The sequence below is a fragment of the Panthera leo genome, chromosome B2 (assembly GCF_018350215.1).
Source record: "Panthera leo isolate Ple1 chromosome B2, P.leo_Ple1_pat1.1, whole genome shotgun sequence".
Lineage (NCBI taxonomy): Eukaryota > Metazoa > Chordata > Mammalia > Carnivora > Felidae > Panthera > Panthera leo.
The window spans coordinates 139,648,591-139,664,794 of NC_056683.1; the positions used below are offsets into that span (position 1 = coordinate 139,648,591).

The following is a 16,204-nucleotide window of genomic DNA, read 5'->3' on the forward strand; positions in this document are numbered from 1 at the left end:
TCCACACGTAGCTCCCCGAGTAGTAGTAGAGAAGCTTATATTCTGCAGATAGAAGATGAACGATTCCTGTGTGAAGGACCTGATAAGCTCTGAAAAGAGTCAGAAATTAACATCCGGGGTACTGCGAGTGGAAAGGCTGGGTTTTGGTTCCATTTCCCTAGAGTGAGAGCCACTCATCAGCAATCACATTTTTTTCAGTGCCCTGTGTTTATATACAAATGTACAAACAGGAATCAACAGCTACTTGAAGGAAGCTACAAAATGAAAGAAAGACAAAGAGAGACAAAAACAAACAAGATAAAAGGGATTTGGCATAAATAGGCACAATTAATGCAAACAGCAGCGGAGAAAACGATTTCCAAAAATATTTTCAGTGAGATAAAAGGACACATTAATCAATGAAATAAGAGCAGCAAACTATAAAAACAATATTCAGTGCATAAGAAAGAAGCCTTAGAAATTGAATTACAATGGCAGGAATTTAGAGAATATATCAATAGAAGGTATGACAAATAAGCCTAGAAAGTCTCCCAAAAAATGGAAAAAAATAACTCAGAGATGGCCAACATGAAAGGGTATAAAATTAGAAGATCAACCCAGAGTGTCCAATATCCAAACATTGGGAATTTCAGAAAGAAATGGCAGAGGAAAAAAAAGATGGGAGTTATAGGAAAACGTCTTAGATATTAGTTCCTACCTTGAGAAATACCATCAAGTGTCCAGCTCGCTAAATAAAAATATCCTCACCAGTTCCTATAATTTTGAAATCACTTGGAAATACACACTGGGAAAAAACGAAAAGATGCTAGAAATTTCCAGAAAAAAAAAAAATAGGCCACCTATAAAAAGACCAGGGCTATGAAAAATAATTGACAACTCAAGAGCACCACTGGAAGCTGAAAGACAATGAAAAAATTCTTTCCAGTTTCTGTAGAAATTATTTCTAATCCAGAACTCTAATTCATCCACATATCAAGTGTGAGTGCAGCAAAAAGCTATTTTCAGACGATAAGAACACATTCATTCATAGGATCTTAGCAAGCTCCTAGAAGTTGTGCTTCACCAAAACAAGAAATAAACCAAAAGAGGAAACCACAGGGTTCCGTGAACAACGGAGAGGCACAAGGAACTTCCCGGATGAAGATCCAAGGAAGACTCAAGAGGGCAGCCGTACATCAGGCCCAGAGAACCATCAGTCCACTTTGGAAAACTCTAAGATAAACAATTGAACAGATCGATTCCCTGAAACACCGAGAAGAGTTTGTAGTTGTGTGATTAATTAAGTCATTTGCCAAAAACTACATGAAACCGACATAAAGCTACAGGGAATAAGTGACTCCAAGAGATGCAGAAATTCAGCAGGGACTTTTACTCTCTCTGACCGAGTGGTGAACAATGTTTTACGTGAACTCTGCTATCTCCTAGGGCCAAAGTCCTGAGTTGCAAATCCATCAGAATCTGGTAAAAGATGTAGTTTTGGATAGACAGGGAATAGATGCCCAGAAACAGCCTAGATTTCAAGTATAGGAAGATGACCTTAGCCTTCAGGAGCTAGGAAGGCACCAGGGTGAGAGATTTGGTTAGCCTTTCGGTAAGAAAGGAGACAGGGGCCACTTTGGGTGGTAGGAGCTGCTGAACACATGGGCCTCTGATTTGTAAACTGAGTGGCTATAAGTTAAGAATGGCCCCCATCTGTTTCCTAGGTGTCTTCTCAAGTATCCCTGATCACTCGTCTACAATAGCAACCGCCAGCGTTCCCCAGGCCTCTTATTCTGCTTTGTTTTGACTCCTACATACTCCCACCTGACAGAGGATACACTTTCTTGATTCATTGTCTGGGTTCCTCCATCCCAATTAGAATGTAAACGAGATTTTGGAGAACAGAGATTCTGCTTCTATTCCTGCTTGAATTACAGGCACCTAGAGTAGCACCTAGCATAAAGTATGTGCTTAATAAATAGCTGTTGGATAAAGAAGATCAAATTTGACTCTACGTGAGACTCAAACGTAGACTCCATAAATTATTACACAAAATTACATATCCAAATTTTTGTTTCTGTAGCACATTTTTTTTTCTTGCCTCTAGAACCACAAAGGGAAATGTCAAATTGCAATTTGACATATTTTGAGCAGCTGTATGACATGGAAGAAAGCCATTTCCTTCAAAATCTCTCAGGACAATACTATCATGAGATATCTGCCTTTCTAACAAAAATTGCTCAGTGAGTAAACATGCGGAAAATACTAAGGCTTTACTCAAAACTATATATTTCTATTATGAATGAAAGCCATTTAATAAACGCTGTCAAAAAGTAAAAAAAAAAAAAAATTCAGGACAAGAATTACTCACATTTTCTTATGTCATATTTGTATGTTAAACACGATTTATTAAATCTGTGAGGCCTAGCTTTTGCCTTAAAGACCAAAATTCAGTCGGTTGAGCTTCTGACTTCGGCTCAGGTGCTGACCTCCTGACTTTGGCTCACAGTTTGTGAGTTCAAGCCCCATGTCAGGCTGTGGGCTGACAGCTCAGAGCCTGGAGCCTACTTCGGATTCTGTGTCTCCCTCTCTCTCTGCCCCTCCCCTGCTCACATTGTCTTTCTCAAAACTAAATAAACATTTAAAAAAGAAAATGAACAACTGACCTTTGATAGAAAGCGTCTTGGAATGATGCTGGGGAAAAAGGGGACACCCGTGATAACACAAAGCTGCTCAGCTAACCAAGGTGGCACCCGATCTCCTTGCATATTTCTTGAGGAGGACAACTGTTTTTGAAGTAATTTTCACCCAGACCCTGGAATAAATTAAGAGTAGAGAGGCTGGGTCAGAACGCATGCAAATTCGGGGTGCACATTTGATTATGAACGTGAGATTGGTTGACTTAAGCAATACTGCTTTCATATTTCACTAATTAGGTAGGGGACATCTCTGATTGTGATGAGCTTGTCCCACTCTAGCTCAGATTTCCTAGGAGACACATTAATTAAAGCAGTTCTCCTTCCTTATGAGCTGAAACTTTACAGAGACGAAGTGCACCTCCCCCTCCCTCATCCTGTCACACACCCAACTCTGTGCCTCCCCCTTGAGAGAAAGAGTGACAGCGAAAACATAAGAGGCAGCGCTCGCATTGCAACCCTAGTAAGGTTGTCTGAACAGTTTTAGAAAATTCCAAACAATACAGACATAATAAATCACCAATGGCTCAGAAAGACATGACATGACAGATCTTGCAATAACCACAGGGAGAGAAAAACCATCAGACAGAAACTTTCTAAATGTAAATGTATAAAGCCACACACAAATGCATGAGCAAAAGTACCATATGACAGGCAAGTAGGAGACTTAAAACTAGATGGGTGTCATCCGTTACATGTATTCAGACCATCATTCGAGATAAGGTTCCCTAGGATACGTTCACGAAGCACAGTAACAAACATGAAAGAAGTCCATCTGCCAAGTGCTTGGGGGTGTAATGTAAATAAGGACACAGGGCACTTGATGTGTCTCCTGTCATCATGGGCCATGTCATGGGAAAACCATAGAGTCAGGAAAAGCTATTCTTTCTCCTCTTTCACTCTCCCCCTTTTCCACCATTATTGTCAACACGAACACACACCTGAGGTGTTGGGATTTGACAAATGGAGACAGAACAGCAAAATGAGAAGAGCTCAGACTCTGGACGGAAACCAACCCAGGCTTGGCTCTCATTCCTGTGACGTCTTCTCTGTAATTCCTCAAGCAGTTTCCAACCATATTCCTCATATTTAAAATGTAAATAATAGTATAAACTTAGCAATTTGTAAAGCCAATGTAATAATGTAAAGTTCTCTACATTAATTTTAGTGTCTTTGAAACAGCATTCACTAAATAGTAGCCCTTTCCTGTTATCAACATACGTCAAAAAATCACACTTCCACTGGTCTATCTAGTATATTTTCGGAATGAGGAAGTATAGAGAATAAGCAGAGGAGATCAGAAAACTCCACATATGCTTACTAGGCAATCTAAAATGAATGTCTTTTTTATTGAGGCAACAAATATTTATTGTCAACTATATGCCAGAAATCATCTGCATTTGTCAAAGTTCTAATCTTATTTAACAAAACTATCATAACAGAGGGCGGGTGCCTTGCAGGATTAGTCATAATTTGAGTGAGTTAATGTGCTTATTAACTATATATACTGGATTGATGTCCATTAGTTGCATAATTAGAGACAGAGCGAGAGTGAGACGAGAGGGGAGAGAGAGCAATCTCTCTATTTAGTGATCTTGAAGCCAAGACAGGAATGGTTATTTCTCTCTGATATGTATCCCCGAGTCCCTAAGAACATATCTGATTATAAAAATGAATATACACAGCCCATAATATAGTCATAAGGGAGCACTGAATGGCTAAGGCTCAGACAAGAACTTGTAAAAAAAAAAATCTTTTTGGTGAAAATTGTGCACAAAAGAAATAAAGTAGATACTAAAAACGCACCACCCACTTTTCCAGAAATAAGATTTGTATAGATTTTACTGAAGATCTCTGTCTTGGTCAGCTTAGGCTCCTATAACACAAATCCTGTACCATGGTTTTGGTGGCTTAGACAGCAAACATTCAGTTCTCAGAGTTCCAGAGGCCGGGAAGTCCAAGCTCAAGGCACTGGGAGACTGGGTGTTTGGTGAGACCCCCCCCCCCTTCCTGGTTTGCAGAAAGCTGCCTTCCTATTGTAGTCTCACATGGCAGAGAGAAAAAAAAAAACCTCCAGTCCCTTAATCCCCTTATAAGGGTACTAATCTCATTCGTGAGGGTTTCTAACAATGTCCCAAAGTCTCCCCCTCCAAATGCCAACCCACTGGGGATTACAGCTTCGCCCTGCGGATTGGGAGGGGAGCACAAACGTTCAATAGCAATCTCCATTAGTCTTTCCGTCATCTATCTGAACCCTCTATGCACTGCAATGGATTCTAGAATTATTCCAGTTCTAGAACTGTTACAGAACAGAGGCACATTCACAACAGACAGCTTTTGAAGGAAATCCAGGAAGACCCACGGGACAGATTACTGTAACTCAGCTCAGAAGACGCGGTTCTACTCCTCACTGCATTTCTGCAGTGGCTTGCAGAATAAATTCCTCCATCTTCCTAAACCTGCTGTATTCCCCGAATAAGGTAAAAGTGATGGTTCTCCTATTCTGACCTCAGAGGAGCCATGAGGATCCACAGAGCAATTTTATAAGGAGGTTTCCATAGATCCAAGGGAATAAAGGTGGGTGGGTGAACAAGAGCACAGCTTCAGTTGTATTGCTGTTCCACCGGCTAGAGAAAAGTCTCGCACAGTTACATGACAGACCTCTCCTAAGCCTTTAGGTTCTGTGAAGAGGGGAGCGTATCAGCTCTGTCATGTTCTGTAGTAAAACCGGGGTTAAGAATTCAGGGCCGTCTCACAGGGCTGACAAATGAGAGGGGAACTGCTTCTATCAGGAATGCTGTGAGGCTCTGTGGGTCAGAGAAAATGGGAATCAGAATGGTTGGGTTTTCTTGGCATGCCCCTAAATAAGAGGTGCGGGAAATTCCTATTGTCCAATTCTTTCAGAAACCAGGGAGAAGCAGGATTCAAGGGAACGCCTTGAGAGAAGGTCTAAGGGTTGCTCATTTCATCTAAACCAATTTTCCCGTTCCCTGCTGTTTACCAAGATCAGCAAGCCACACATTTGTATCTGTCCCTGTGTTGATCTCTCACTGGAAATGTCTTTTGGTTCCAATTCAAATTCATTTGGGTGCCTAGAAAGAGATGTTACTAGTTATAAAGCCATGCCAAGATTGTTTCCAGACTACATACTTCCTTTTCTAAACCCAGAGACCCATGTTTGGGATGCCTTTACATAAAAAGTGACAAAGATTAAAGAAATACAGACATGAGGCTGCATAATTTAAAATTACATAGACAGGATTTTTCCAGAAACCCTTTTTTAACGTACAGTAAATCCAACTTTCTAAAGGCCCTGGGCTGGGTTTATCTCTAAGTACCTTTGGGGAAACTGTGATGTATATTAATCCACTCTTCTGCTTCTTTAGCTCAGGGTATAGAAATACATCAGCTACCTTCTTGCAAACCTATGACAAGGTAGTCTTCCCCTCCCTCTGCCTGGGCTTCTTCGGCAACCAGAGATGGGCTAGGAATGGAGGGCTAATAACTGTGATGCTATAACGTCCTGCAAAAAATAGGTTCTCTACAATAAAGACATACCTATCTCCGTATTAAGGAGATCGTGGCGGTTTAGGTTACAGAATTTCCTAAAGGCATCTTTTAAAATAAGGTAGATAAGGGGAAAATGAGTGCACAAAATCCATTTGGGCTTCCAAAAAACTTTAGTGCCTTTTTGGGTTAACCTGGTAAGTACTTAAGGCAAAATATAAAATCCCATTATGGATTTTTAGAGCTGGTTAAGAGAGAGAAACTAAAGAAGAGAAATCAATGGTCATTCCTCAGCCTCAGACAAAGTTAATAGTTACTGCCTTAAGAATCTGATTACAGTTAATCCTCTGGTGCTAATTTTCTTCCATATATTTATTAACAACATGGAAGTGTAAAATGTGCTGATAAAAAATAATTACACAGTCTGTCAAGGCTAGGAAAAATTGTGAGGATGGCAGAAATAAGTCACAGAGATGGCCAAGGAAAGAAATTCAGCTTAGATAAGGAAAAGTGACACTGTGCTGGAAATCACTTCCAATAATCTTCCCCAAATCCCTCAAAGTGAATATGAGATGTTACAGGGAAGCCTTTACGGGTAGCAAAAGCACCGTCCCCCTTGATTCTAAGCACCAAGATCAGTTTTAGCCAGGTCAGTTTAAACGAGACACAGCAGAATTCAAAATTAGACTGACGAGGGTGCCCAAAACAAAACAAACAAAACAAAACAAAATCAAAACCTGAACGGGCTGTTCTGGGGAAAGACGTTAACACTTCATAAGTCCAACATGGCAGACAGTGACTCCAGGAACTTGTGGATAATTGGAAACAATTGCTCTACGTTCGCTGCACCTTGAATGATTCATGATTCATCCTAAGTAGATTCATCCTAAAATACCTCCCTACACTGCACCTTCAAAATGGGTGGATTATTGCAAAGCCTCTCAATTAGTAACTGTAGCCTCTCAACTCTTACCTGTTAATAACTACTCATTGACAGAAGGGGGAAAGGGTTAAAAGGTGCCCAATGCAAACTGTGCCCTTTATCGTCATCTCATCTTTCCTCTGCTGACACACTTCTGGGGACCCATAGGATCTGTCACCAAGGACCACGTTCAAGTATTCTGCTTTGCTACACAGCCAAATATTGTTTAACTCCTTGAAAATTGAGTTTTTGACCCTCTGACTTTTCAATTAAGAGGACTGGGTTCTGTTTTTGTTTTTAGAAAACAAGAAAGCTGGTCACTGTGCCGCACATTTGTAGGGTTTCTGGAATCACTCATAGATTTTTGTGGACCAAAGGCTATCCAACAGTGAGAACAAGATTTCAGGATGGCGTCCTCTGCCGGGGGTATGTTGCTGAATTGTCTCTTCATGCCCAATCAGTCAGATGATGTGTATTCTGGGAATAAAACCTTGGCTATTTTTCTGTAAATCTAAGCCAAGTAATACAAAGAGAATAAAAAGCCACGACGGAAATAGTCATCCTAAAATGCCCATCTTCTTGATCGTGTTGAAAAATTTTCCAGATGCAACTTTCCACCTAAAAGTCTGTCAGGGGGAGGCAGTTATAAGATGACAAAGTAACGATAATACTGCCTCTTTCTTTCCCCCTAAATAAACCAAAATAAGGGAAGGGGGCAGGGACACAAAAGAAATGCTGTTTTCCATGAAAACAGAATCACCTAGGACCCAAGCCAAAGTATATATATTTTAAAAAATACTCAAGGGTGCTTTCGCAGCTCAGTCGGTTAAGCGTCCAACTCTTGGTTTCAGCTCAGGTCACGATGTCACAGTTCGTGGGATCACACACTGCGTTGGCTTCTGTGCTGACAACACAAAGCCTGCTTGGGATTCTCTCTCTTTTTCCCTCTGTCTCTGCCCCTCCCCAGCTTTCTCATGCTCTAAATAAACAAACAAACAAATAAACAAACAAACATTTAAAAATATATAAAAAGTACCCACCAAATGCAATGAAAGTTGCACCAGAGTGAGGGAGAACACGAGGAAAGATGCCTTCCCCTGTAGATCTAAAAGGATTTTCCCAAAGTAGTCTACAAAACTGGTTGCCCAAGGCTTGCCAAGGATGGGAGCCCCACAAATGTAGGGTTGGAGCCCAATGGACTGTAGCTGGAGTGCAGAGGAACCATAAGGAATCCAGCCCTTGCAGTGGACTTGAAACCACTGCATATGCTGGGATATGCCAATCCCTGAAATTGGAGTAACACGACTGTATTCATCTGCTCGGGCTGCCCTAGCAAAATACCACACTGAGTGGCTTGAACACCAGGAATTTCTCGTCTCACAGTTCTGGAGGCTCAAAGTCCAGGATCAACATGTCAGAAGGATTGGTTCCTTCTGAAGGTGCTAGAGACAGACCTGTTCGATGCCTCTCTCTTGGCTTCTGCCAGTTGTTGGCAATCCTTAGAGTTCCTTGGCTTGTGATGTATCATCTAATCTCTGCTTCCGTATTCATATGGTACTCTCCTCTATGTGTGTTTGGCTCTGTGTCTCTACTCTTCTTCTTAGAAGGACGCCAGCCATATTGGACTAAGGGCCCACCCTCCTCCAGTATGACCTCTTCTTAACTTAACTAATTACACCCACAATGACCCTATTTCCTAATAAAGTCATATTCTAAGGTCCCGGAAAGAACATGAATTTTGGGAGAATGTAATTCAACATAATTTTGTGACCCAGTATGGCTGGTATCCCTCAGGCTTCTGGCACAGGCAGTAGAAAATTGGAGAAATATGTTATCATCCCATGCCTTATATCATTACTTATATGGAATAGGAACACATGTTCCAGCAGCAGTGGATACAAAGTCAATTGAATTTGTAAGCTTCAAATAAAAGAAAAAGATTCCTGTATCTTCCTTTAGTATATGCAAGGTAGACAAACAAACGAATAAGTAAAATAATCAGGCACCCAAGAGAGATAAAAAAAAGATAATAGAAATTAGCTTCAGACTTTTCTACCACAGTATTCAGAGCAAGGTATATAGCAAGTTCCTAAGGAAAAAGAGCATGACCCAGGAATTTATACCTTGTTATATTATTGCTCAGAAAGAAAGGCAATTAGGATATAATACCCATAACACTTTGGAAAAAAGCTAACAGAGGGTTGGAATACAATTTTGCAAACTTGAATGAAGTCAAAACATGCTCATACCCTCAACCCTATTCAAATCCACTCTTAAGCATTTAATGTAGAGAGACCCTCACACACGTAGACAGTGAGCAACTTACAAATGTTCAGAGAAGCACTCTTCATACAGGCCCCATATTGGAAACAGCTTACTATCCATCAATAGGAGACCGTGTTGTATTCCAGAAGTTGACAGATTGTTTTTATAAAAGGCCAGACAGTAAATATTTTCAGCTCTGCAGGTCATATTGGTCTGCTTCAGCCACCCAGCTCTGCTGTTGTAAAAAGCAGCCATAAACCATTCGTAAATGAGCAGGTCTGACGGTGTTCCAATAAAACTTTATTTGTAAAATCGGATGGAAGGCTTGGTTTGGGGAACCTCTGAGGTATAAGGACATAACAAAAAATAAAAGTGACAAATGCGCAAAAAATGAATTGGAAGGATACACACAAAACTAGAAGACATCCTTAAGGCAAAGAGATGAATAAGAAGTCGTAGTAAAAGGATTGTTGAAAATGATTTTAAGTTGGTGAATTGCTTTCAGATTCAGGTGCAGAAATTAGGTCCAAACAATTGGCTACTTGTGAGAACACACACAGAGATGAATCAACCTGTACCCTGAACCTGAAGCCAATACATACACTTCCGAAGGAAGCATCCAAATAACAGGTAAAGCACTCTACCTCCCAGAAACATAACTCTTGATTTTCCAAACATTCCATCTGTTCCATAAAAATATATTTCTATTTCTATTGTTAAGCGTCCGACTTCAGCCTGGGTGGCGCAGTCGGTTAAGCGTCCGACTTCAGCCAGGTCACGATCTCGCGGTCCGTGAGTTCGAGCCCCGCGTCGGGCTCTGGGCTGATGGCTCAGAGCCTGGAGCCTGTTTCCGATTCTGTGTCTCCCTCTCTCTCTGCCGCTCCCCCGTTCATGCTCTGTCTCTCTCTGTCCAAAAATAAAGTTAAAAAAAAAAACGTTGAAAAAAAATATATATATATTTCTATTTTTAAGAACATGACCTTCTTTTGTGAAAATCATTTTGAACTAAAATAATGTATTCTCTAAAAATATTTGAATAAGTCTTAAATAGTTAAAGGGAATCGAATATTAATTGCAAACATGGTCAGCAATTTCCTGTTATATGGAAAATTAACTCCACCATATTTTCTCTCAATAGCCCAACCTCACAAAGCCAATCTCTTGGTCTTTCTCCAACAGATCTTCCACTTGTTCTACATACCCAGACACTGAAACTACTCAGAAGTGTGGGGAGGAGATGTTGAGAAATCCCTTATTTATCGACTCCTGGAAAATTAGATTCACATGTTACGCATGAATAAGTTTTTCTGAATACCTGTCTGGTGCCTCACCAGTCGATGGCTAAGGATGAGAAATACCTAACTCTACAAATGGCAAAGGACATATGTGGCAAGGTGTCTGATGATGAGAAATGAAGGAGGAGGGAAAGAAAGGACCAGATATTATGGTATTAAACACAACAACAGTAGGAATTGAGCCATTATGCATGTAAGCACTGAGACTCACAGGTGCCAAGGAATCTATCCAAGGGTCACACACAAAAATGTGGCAGATCCAAGACTCAGATCCAAGTTGATCAACCTCAAAATGGGCATTTATACATAAGTAGTTAGAATTTGCTGTATTGTAAAAATCTGGGGCACTTTCTTCATGAGAACCTCAGGTCATGAAACATAATGGCTATGCATTTCCTGGGCTGCAGAGGAAAGAACTAGATTGAGAACAACCAGTCGTCGCTCAATGACTATCTATTGTACGTGTAGCACTGTTTTCGGTCCTGAACCAAAACAGCAAACCCAAGAGAAAAGAACTGATAATCAAGCACATCGCGCACGTAACAGCCGTGATCACAAAGTATTTGTTGAATTAGTGGATGAATGACTGAGCGAATGCCTATGTCAATATTGTGACCCTTGGACTCTAAGTTTACTAGAATATTAACATATCTACATGATGGGGGACACCTGGGTGGCTCAGGTGGTTAAGCATCCAACTGTTGGTTTCAGCTCAGATCATGATCTCATGGTTCACGAGTTCGAGTCCGCATCAGGTTCTGTGCTGACAGTGCGGAGCTTGCTTGGGATTCTTTCTCTCTCTGCCCCTCCCCTCAAGATAAATAAATAAACTTAAAAAAACTATATGATGGAATCAAAACTGTCATTATGGAAGAAGCAAGCTCCAAAGTGCTTTCTAAAGGGTCTCTCTCTCTCATTCTCTCTCTCTCTCTCTCTCTCTCTCTCTCTCTCTCTCATGCACACACACGCACACACACACACACACACACACACACACACAGAAGGTGCTCATCAACTCCCCTAGACACAAGTCTTGCCCTAGACTTGGCAAACTGCCTTTTCTGCCCAACCCACAGGATTGAGCATCTCAAGTGAAGCGGAAAAGAAGGGCTGAAATGAAGGCATATTTGGGCAAAAACCTTGAGGGATGAAAAGAAGAGAGAGACTGCAAGCACAATTAGAGAGTATTAAATACAAAGTGTTATCAGACGGGGGCAGAGTAACAGCGAGTTACAACCTGTCAGCTCTGTGAACAAATTCAGGTGTTCGACACTTCTCACTCTTCCCCCTCCCTTTCCCTCTCTGCTAGACTCATAAAACTGAGGAGACACCCTCCAGATCTTTTAAATGTGTTTGGGTGGGATTATTCCCGCCCCCCCTGCCCCCCCGCCCCGACAGCCACGCATTGTACTAAGACTCCAGCACCGTGGTGAGGCAAGATGGGAAGTACTCAAATTCATTCCTTGTTACTTTGATGGCCTCGGCTGCCTTCATTTGTCCCTCCCCAGTAACCTCAGCTGAGAGAGCAAGAAAATGATGCTTCCTCGTTCAGGACAAGAAAAATGCTCTAGAGGTGAGTTTGAAGTGTTCAAGGTCGGGGGGAACGTGTCATACTCATTCTGGAAAGGCATTCCATTGTCAAGTATTGGCCAGGAAGGAGAGGAATAAAAACATATGGAAAGAAAAGGGAATACAGACTTTCCTTATGGTATAGGCTCTGCGAGACAGAGAAGAGTATGCCTTCCGCTCACCGGAAGATTCAGGAGGAAAGCCTTCTTATAATTCTGCAGCCCAGTGCTGACAGCCCTTGGCATATTTTCAGCAGGAGGTACATTAACAAATAAGGAAAAGCATCCCCCTGGGCCTCTAATAACATTTATTTCATGCATCATTTCCTCCAAGGAATAGTAGGCTGTGTATTTTTTATTCCTGGTGCGCCCTGTCTAAGAAATAACGGCCAAGCTCACCTGTTTACTTCGGTGTGTTTTACAACCCTCCCTAAGCTTTGTTTGTCTTTCTCCAGTTTCTTCTTCTTCTCCTCCCGTATGCCACACTACGGAGGTCTGAATACAAGGGACACAGATGCTAATACACCGGCTAGATTTATGGAATCTGCAGTATCTCGGGCAAGCCATCTCAAGTCTTTTATGGAAGGAGGCAGAGGAAGCATCCAAAATAAATAACTCAAATGGCCCATGCAGTATAAACTAAAATTAGGGTAAATAAATGAATACTAGCGTGATTCCCAAGCTTCCATCAACTCTGTCAGCCCTAAGTGCCCACCAGGGGCTCTTGGCTTCTCCGCGGACCAGATTTAGCCTGAGTCTAAATATGTGCCCCTGGGCCCAGCTGCACAGACTGGCCACACAGACGTTCTTCTTGGCCCTATGGTGAGGCCACTGCGCTTTGGAGGCCCATGTCTGGTGATTGAGAGAGTCATTCCCAGCTCTGGTTTCCATCTTATTCATTTCCTCACCAAACCCATGAACTCAAATCCCCGCACGTCTCCCCCATCCCCCGCCCCAGGGCCTGTTCTGGAAAGAAAATGGAAAAAATTGATCTTTCCCTGCCATCTTAAGGGCGCTCTTTTCCGAATCCTCAGCCCTCGTGGCAAAATGAGCCCCCACCAAGAACCCAGCCTGAGGGTGGTGGGAAAGCCCTGGCCTGCCCTCCTCCAGGGAAAGGACAAAGCTAATGGCCACGTCCACGCTGGGGCTGCAAAGCGGTGAGCCACAGTAACGACCTAGAAAAACGGTTGTGAGAAAATGTTAAGTGTAAATCAGAAGACGGAACTATGTCTCCATTACAGTTACAACCGCATAAAAATGCACTCATTTGGTAAGAGAACCCAGAACGTGAAGAAAGGAAAATGGCCATTGCTGGCCATGGTGAATCCCAGGCAAAATTTTTCTTTCATTTCGCTTGTCATTAGCGTATTATGTTCTTCGTGTGACCTGGAAAATGCGTGCCATGTCTGATCGCGTGAGGCCGCGTGCTCAAGGCAGTGCCGTCGGAAGCTGGGAAACAATGGCCAAGCTCACACCAGCCTCAGGTTCGGTTTCCTGGAACCTGCAAGTAGGTTGAAAATGCCACCAGCTCACCACGCAGAGGCCCTGCGACTGGCTGCAGAGGTGACCCACTCTACCCCTCCCGCCTTGTCACCCCTTCCTCCTGTCCCATCTGGCTGCTCTGAGGGCTTGGGAAAGCTTCTGGGCCGTCTGAGGAATAAACGGCCAAATTACCCCCACATTGACACAGGAACAAGGGCGTTTGTGTCCTGTTGCCTTTTCAAGCCACCCAGACAAAAGTCAAGCTTTTCACGAGTGTGTGGATATCAAGCCCCATCGTCATCATTTATGAACTGCCCTGGATTGGGGCACCTGACTGAGCGGTCGGTGGAGCATGTGACTTTTAATTGCGGCGTCGTGAGTTCGAGCCCCACATTGGACGTGGAGCCTACTTAAAAAAGTAATAACTAATCGCCCTGGTTTATTTCACCGTAAGTTTTAAGTTTTGTACAGACCACTTTAAATCTGTGCGAGAGGGGCGCCTGGGTGGCTCAGTCGGTTAAGCATCCAACCTCCGCTCAGGTCACGATCTCGCGGTCTGTGAGTTCGAGCCCCGCGTCAGGCTCTGGGCTGGCAGCTCAGAGCCTGGAGCCTGCTTCCGATTCTGTGTCTCCCTCTCTCTCTGCCCCTCCCCCGTTCATGCTCTGTCTCTCTCTGTCTCAAAAATAAATAAAAACATTAAAAAAAAATTTAAATAAATAAATAAATAAATAAATAAATAAATAAATAAATCCCTGCGAGAAATGCTTGAATACTGTGTGTTCAGAATGTCCAGGGAACCTGAAAGAAAGAAAAGGAACAAGGTCTGTGCCCCTGGTAATAGCAACTAAGAGGCTCTCAGTTGGGTGTGGGGGAGCCGTGATCACACAAGACTCGAAGGGGTGAGCTATGGTACACGAGGCACATCGCTTCCCACGTTATGCTTGTGTAAACGGAGTCACATTTGTAACCTAAGAACTATTCTTTTCACGTCATCAATTTAAGGACTAGAGAACAATGCTGTGAGTCATTTGCTGGGTACATATTATAGGGTAAAGAAGGGTAGGGGGGCAGGGGGTAGATGGCAGAATAATCTTTAAGAAAGGGAGAAAAAAAATAAGACAATGGAAAGTGAGTAATCAGGTTGACAAAGAAGTTGTCCGGGAAAGATGTACAGCGGAATTCCCCATTTCCTTCCCCACTGAGGGCTACCTTTATTACTTTTCTCAGTTGGGTGCATATTTTCACAAATTTTTGTCTACTCACCACACATCTCTTGCTTGCTGATTAATTTGCTTCATCATTCGTGTTCACCGACGGCGTGCAGAATTGCCAACTGGAGTTGGTCATCGTCACAGACTAACTGATATTAGTACGACTGATTTAAAATGACTCCTCCCCCACCCCCCAAAATGGTGACGTCATGGTGAATAATCGCAGCCTTACTGCAGAGAACCACTGATTTTTGAAATATTGAAAATAGCTCAAGAGTCCAGGTGTTATTCCGGAGGGCTGAGGGGCGCGAGGACCCTGGGTTAGACACCATCGTGGTGAGGTCTGGGACAGCCAAGAATACCACGGAGCATGGAGAATACACTCAGCCGGCAGGCGGCTGGGCTTGAACGTGGTAAATTCGCTCAGGGGAAGATGCTTATGAGTCCCCCGGGAAGGCTCACAGTTGCTGGAGGCCTTCGGCCAAGGGCTGTGAGGCTGAGGAAGTCTGGGGAGAGGCAGATGGCCTCCCTACGTGGACTTGAGTTCCAGTTCCCAATTTCTCCCCAAATCTATCTTTCGTTACCTTTCCTGGGGTTACTTGGCTAGCCACATTTTTCACAATTGTGTGCGTTTGGGTTTTAAAGGCACAGGAGCTTATCATTCTTTCTCTGGAGACCTGAAGTGTATAAGATTGCCATTATTACTTTCAAATCTGGACTCTCTGTGTTCTCACTCTGGGCTCCATTATACCTTATATACCACAAAGGGACAAAAGAAGGAAATCGTGTATGTCTCTCAACCCACAAGCGCGTCACAAGCTGTGAAGGTCCCCTGTAGGTGGCTGTCACGGGCCAACAGGGCTCTCAGGCATCACGGTTGGAAGGGGAGCTGCTTGAGCAGAAGGAGAAAAGCAGGCCTCCTCTAGGCCAAACCTGTGGGTGTGGGAGTTCCAGACGAGGAATTGAGTTTCATCTACAATTAAATCACCACTTCAGCAGCCATTTCCCGAGGAGTATCTCAGAACACGTCAGCCGAGAAGCCTCCTGGTAAGGGACTAGCATTCTTTCACTTTGTTTAAGCCAGCAATTCTCAAGGTAATTTACCCACCGAAATCTTCTGTGCCACATGTATTAAGGCCCCTCACATCTGATTAGCTGGATGGAAACAGCGAGCAGAGGGGTTAGCATGTGGAAAATCCTCGGGCTGGTCGAGTGGCAGTTGCAAAGCTGAGACCAGAAATACTGATTTACAGACCCAGAGGATTCACAGAAGGAGATG

The 16,204-nt window shown here is 42.9% G+C and overlaps 1 long non-coding RNA gene across 2 annotated transcripts; it reads left to right on the forward strand.

The window, feature by feature from the left end:
* Positions 1–5,012: 5,012 nt before the first annotated feature.
* Positions 5,013–12,906, forward strand: LOC122219216. 2 transcript variants are annotated; one of them, XR_006202306.1, is made up of 3 exons: positions 5,013–5,155; positions 9,875–9,999; positions 12,688–12,906. It is a non-coding gene; the product is annotated as an uncharacterized LOC122219216 (long non-coding RNA). The 2 variants fall into 2 exon arrangements; XR_006202305.1 differs by lacking the exon at positions 12,688–12,906 and adding an exon at positions 10,549–10,792.
* Positions 12,907–16,204: the final 3,298 nt, after the last annotated feature.